General features: G+C 44.7%; 1 pseudogene; it reads right to left on the bottom strand.

Annotated features, from left to right (window-relative positions):
* Positions 1–2,784, bottom strand: LOC138415489 (serine/threonine-protein phosphatase 2A 55 kDa regulatory subunit B beta isoform pseudogene; annotated as a pseudogene).
* Positions 2,785–6,000: the final 3,216 nt, after the last annotated feature.

Genomic DNA, 6,000 nt, shown 5'->3' with positions numbered 1-6,000 from the left:
TCAGTATGTGAGAGTATTAAGTAATAACTGGAATACATACAGGTTACTTGTCACTGCTACAATATTTTCTGAAGGATGCTGAGCTGTAAAGCAAGATCTTTTTTTGCTAAAGTCCAGGAACTTTTTGCTAAAGTTGACACTGATGTCTTTTCTCTGCTTGCCTCCCAGGCTTTTTTTTAGGATAGCTAGGGGTTTGCTGTTTTCCCTTGAGGCCTTAAGCGTAACATCACGGTTGGTGTTTCACTCAAATATTCTCAAGTTGTTGTTGTAGTAGCTGTCATGATGAGACTGTCTGACCCATTACACACACACTCAACTCAAAAATGCAGTCATTTTCCAAGGCGGAGCACAGATCACTGCAGAGATAGTTGTGAACCAAGTAAGTCTCAATGGGGTGGTTTTCCTTGTTGAGATCCCAAATTCTGATGGTCAGATAGTGTCTGGTCATGAGACTCCCACTGTGGCTGAACTTCATATCCAAAATCAAAGAGATTATTTGAGAGAAAATGACCTGCTACTTGGATCATCCAGCTCTTCAAAAACTTCAGGTCATGGAGGGTCTCCTGAGTGGGGGGCAGGGGTTGTGGGTGTGTGTAGGGGGGCAACCGGGGCTCATTGTGGGCACAAGGAGACTGATGGCAAAGGTACTGGGAACACTGACCTGCATGAGCTCTCCTGGAGGCACCAAGACCTGGCCCCACCCCACAGCCTACAGGCACCAGCGCTGGAGGCCTCAGGTCAAACAACCAACGGGGTTGGAGCACAGCCCTGCCAGCTCACTAATTTTAAGTAAAAGTTTAAACCTACAGAAAAGTTGAAAAACTACTGCACTACCCCTTACCTAGATTTTCCAATTATCATTCTGCCACATATGCTATCTCTTTCTAATAAATAATATACCTATACACATACCTATATATAACATGTGGGTGTGCATGCTAAGTCACTTCAGTCATGTCTGACTCTTTATGACCCTGTGGACAGTAGCCCGCCAGGCTCCTCTGTGCATGGGATTCTTCAGGCAAGAATAACAAGTGGGTTGCCATGCCTTTCTCCAGGGGAATCTTCCCAACCCAGGGATTGAACCTGAGTCTCTTATGTCTCCTGCATTGGCAGGTGAGTTCTCTACCACTAGAGCTACCTGGGAAGCCATATATAACATACAAGCAATTTATATATATTATACACAATACATGTATATACATATATGTGTTAGTCACTCAGTCATGTCTGACTCTTTGTGACCCCATGGACTGTAGCCTGCCAGGCTTCTCTGTCCATGGAATTCTCTAGGCAAGAACACTGGAGTGGGTTTCCATCTCCTTCTCCAATACACATGTATAATTTGTTGTTATTGTTGAACCACTTGAAAGTTTCAGGCGTTTTGCTCCTTCAACCCTAAATATTCCAATAAACACTAACGCGTGTATCTCCTAAGAATCAGACCTCTATTACATAACGGAAACTGCACAACTCAGATGGGACTCCAACCCAGCCAAAACTGACCGGGACTTGAACCCTCTGTCTTTTAACTGAGAGTGCACATTTGGTCTCAGGATTTCATGAAGCTTAGGTTCTTAATGTCTTAGTGCAAAAGTAATTTAGCAAGAGGCAAAGTCATAGGTAAGAGGAGGATATTCAGAGATACACCTTCCACAGACAGAATGCCATCCACCTCAAAAGGCAAGAGTAACCCAAAATATGGTTTTTTGGTTTTTTTTTTGTCATGCTGCTTGGCTTGCAAGATCTTAGTTCCCGGACCAGTGATTCAACCCTGGCCATGGCACTGAAAGTGAAGAGTCCTAACCACTGGACCACCCAGGAAGTCTGAGTGTGCGATGTGGATGCTAACATATGGGGACAACAGAGGACGAGATGATTTTTGGATGACATCACTGACTCAATAGACGTGAGTTTGAGCAAGCTCCGAGAGACGGTGAAGGACGGGGAAGCCTGGCGTGCTGCAGTCCATGGGGTCGCAAAGGGTTGGACACGAATGAGAGATTGAACAACAACATATCACAGTGAGGGTGTAACAAGGCTCAAGGTCCACTGAAAGGCAAATCTCCCACCATCTTGGGCCTGATCAGTTCTAACTAGTTTTTGTTGTATCCTCAATGGTTAATGTCATTCTTTTAAAGGTTATGCCCTGCCCTCTTCCCTCCTGTATCATAACTGCAGACCATTATCACACCCAAGAAATAGAATACTGGTACAATAATCTAATATAAAGTCCATTTCATATTTCTTCATTTGACCCCCAAAGGTCCTCCATGCTGCTGCTGCTGCTAAGTTGCTTCAGTCGTGTCCGACTCTGTGCGAGCCCATAGACAGCAGCCCACCAGGCTCCTCTGTCCATGAGATTTTCCAGGCAAGAGTACTGGAGTGGGTTGTCATGCCTTCTCCAGAAGGTCCTCCATAGCTACTTTTTAATCCAGATTTCAGGCAAGGAAGAGGCCTGCCCAAATTTAACTTCCATTTCTACCACTCCACTCAGACTGTCCAGTCAGGGTGACTTCTTCACCAAACCTAAAAGACCTTCTCTGGCCTTGGCCAGGGGTCACTCATGGCAGTCTCTGCTGGACTTCTGCCTCACCACACATTCAGTTTGCCCCTTCCTTCCTTGATCCTTCCCTTCCACCAGTCCTATGAATGTTGGGGGAACCCAGGCCTTTGTTCTGGGCCCTTCCTCTTCAGTTCCCAGGTGGTCTCACCTAGACAGGTAGCTTTAATACCCGCTGCATGCTGATGCCACCCATACTTCCAGCACTGAAGCTCTGACATCCCCCGAATCCAGCCCCATGTATGTATGTTAGTAGCTCAGTTGGGTCTGACTCTTTGTGACCCCATGGACTGTAGCCCACCAGGTTTCTCCATCCATGGGATTTCCCAGGCAAGAACACTGGAGTGGGTTGCCATTTTCTTCTTCAGGGAATCGTCCCAACCCAGGGATCAAAACCAGGTCTCTTGCATTGCAGGAAGATTCTTTACTACCTGAGCCCCAGCTCCAGGTACTCTACTTTCTTCCCAGCATCTCCCCTGTGACATGCCATCAACACACCAACTTAACACATCCAAACAGAGGTCTCAAACAGTTCTTCTTCCTCATTCAATAACAGCATTCTCCTCACCTCTGTGCAAGGTGTTTATTTAACTTATATGCAGAGTACACCATGAGAAATGCCAGGCTGGATGAAGCACAAGCTGGAATCAAGATTGCCAGGAGAAATATCAATAACCTCAGATATGCAGATGACACCACCTCTATGGTAAAAAGTGAAGAGGAACTAAAGCACCTCTTGATGAAAGTGAAAGAGGAGAGTGAAAAAGCTGGTTTAAAACTCGACACTCAAAAAACTAAGATCATGGCATCTGGTCCTATCACTTCATGACAAAAAGATGGAGAAACAATGGAAAGAGTGACAGATTTTATTTTCTTGAGCCCCCAAATCACTGCAGATGGTGACTGCAGCAATGAAAATATTGCTCCTTGGAAGAAAAGCTATGACAAACCTTCAGTTCATTTCAGTTCAGCCGCTCAGTTGTGTTCAACTCTTTGTGACCCCATGAACTGCAGCACGCCAGGCCTCCCTGTCCATTGCCAACTCCTGGAGTACACCCAAACCCATGCCCATTGAATTGGTGACGCCATTCAACCATCTCATCCTCTGTCGTCCCTTTCTCCTCCTGCCCTCAATCTTTCCCAGCATCAGGGTCTTTTCAAATGACTCAGCTCTTTGCATCAGGTGGCCAAAGTATTGGAGTTTCAGCTTCAACATTAATCCTTCCAATGAACACCCAGGACTGATCTCCTTTAGGATGGACTGATTGGAACTCCTTGCAGTCCAAGGGACCCTCAAGAGTCTTCTCCAGCACCACAGTTTAAAAGCATCAATTCTTCAGCGCTCAGCTTTCTTCACAGTCCAACTCTCACATCCATACATGACCACTAGAAAAACCAAAGCTTTGACTAGATGGACCTTTGTTGACAAAGTAATGTCTCTGCTTTTTAATATGCTGTCTAGAAATGTCAATATCCTCAGATATGCAGATGACACCACCCTCATGCAGAAAGTGAAGAGGAACTAAAAAGCCGCTTGATGAAAGTGAAAGAGGAGAGTGAAAAGGTTGGCTTAAAGCTCAACATTCAGAAATCTAAGATCATGGCATCTGGTCCCATCACTTCATGGCAAATAGATGGGGAAACAGTGGAAACAGTGGCTAACTTTATTTTTCTGGGCTCCAAAATCACCGCAGATGGTAACTGCAGCCATGAAATTAAAAGACGCTTACTCATTGGAAGGAAACTTATGACCAACGTAGATAGCACATTGAAAAGCAGAGATATTACCTTGCCAACAAAGGTCCGTTTAGTCAAGGCTATGGGTTTTCCAGTGGTCATGTATGGATGTGAGAGTTGGACTGTGAAGAAAGCTGAGCACCAAAGAATTGATGCTTTTGAACTGTGGTGTTGGAGAAAACTCTTGAGAGTACCTTGGACTGCAAGGAGATCCAACCAGTTCATTCTAAAGGAGATCAGTCCTGGGTGTTCACTGGAAGGAATGATGCTGAAGCTGAAACTCCAATATTTTGGCTACCTCATGCAAAGAGGTGAGTCATTGGAAAAGACCCTGATGCTGGGAGGGATTGGGGGCAGGAGGAGAAGGTGACAACAGAGGATAAGATGGGTGGATGGCATCACCGACTCGATGGACATGAGTTTGAGTGGACTCCAGAAGTTGGTGATGGACAGGGAGCCCTAGCGTGCTGTGATTGGGGTCGCAGAGTTGAACACGACTGAACTGAACTGAACTGAACTGAGGTTGGTCATTACTTTCCTTCCAAGGAGTAAGCGTCTTTTAATTTCATTGCTGCAATCACCATCTGCAGTGATTTTGGAGCCCAGAAAAATAAAGTCAGCCACTGTTTCCACTGTTTCCCCATCTATTTGCCATTTCAAATAGATTTGTATTTCAAATCCTGAAAGATGATGCTGTGAAAGTGCTGCACTCAATATGCCAGCAAATTTGGAAAACTCAGCAGTGGCCATAAGACTGAAAAAGGTCAGTTTTCATTTCAATCCCAAAGAAAGGCATTGCCAAAGAATGCTCAAACTACCGCACAATTGCACTCATCTCACATGCTAGTAAAGTAATGCTCAAAATTCTCCAAGCCAGGCTTCAGCAATACGTGAACAGTAAACTTCCAGATGTTCAAGCTGGTTTTAGAAACAGCAGAAGAATCAGAGATCAAATTGCCAATATCCTCTGGATCATCGAAAAAGCAAGAGAGTTCCAGAAAAACATCTATTTCTGCTTTATTGGCTATGCCAAAGCCTTTGACTATGTGGATCACAATAAAATATGGAAAATTCTGAAAGAGATGGGAATACTAGACCACCTGACCTGCCTCTTGAGAAACCTATATGCAGGTCAGGAAGCAACAGTTAGAACTGGACATGGAAAAAGAGACTGGTTCCAAATAGGAAAAGGAGTCCGTCAAGGCTGTATACTGTCACATCATGAGAAACGCTGGGCTGGAGGAAGCACAAGCTGGAATCAAGATTGCTGGGAGAAATATCAATAACCTCAGACATGCAGATGACACCACTCTTATGGCAGAAAGTGAAGAAGAACTAAAGAGCCTCTTGATGAAAGCAGAAGAGGAGAGTGAAAAAGTTGGCTTAAAGCCCAACATTCAGAAAACTAAGATCATGGCATCCAGTCGCATCACTTCATGACAAACCTAGACAGCTTATTAAAAAGCAGAGACATTACTTTGCCATCTAAGGTCTGTGTAGCCAAAGCTATGGTGTTTCCAGTAGTCATGTATGGATGTGAGAGTTGGACCATAAAAAAAGTTGAGCACCCCTATCCTGCCAAAGAATTGATGCTTTTGAACTGTGGAGTTGGAGAAGACTCTTGAGAGTCCCTTGGACTGCAAGGAGATCCAACCAGTCAATCTTAAAGTAAGTCAATCCTGAATATTCATTGGAAGGAC

Source organism: Ovis canadensis, chromosome 11, assembly GCF_042477335.2.
Source record: "Ovis canadensis isolate MfBH-ARS-UI-01 breed Bighorn chromosome 11, ARS-UI_OviCan_v2, whole genome shotgun sequence".
Lineage (NCBI taxonomy): Eukaryota > Metazoa > Chordata > Mammalia > Artiodactyla > Bovidae > Ovis > Ovis canadensis.
The sequence above is the reverse complement of the archived record's forward strand: the minus strand, read 5'-3'. Positions and strand labels throughout refer to the sequence as shown.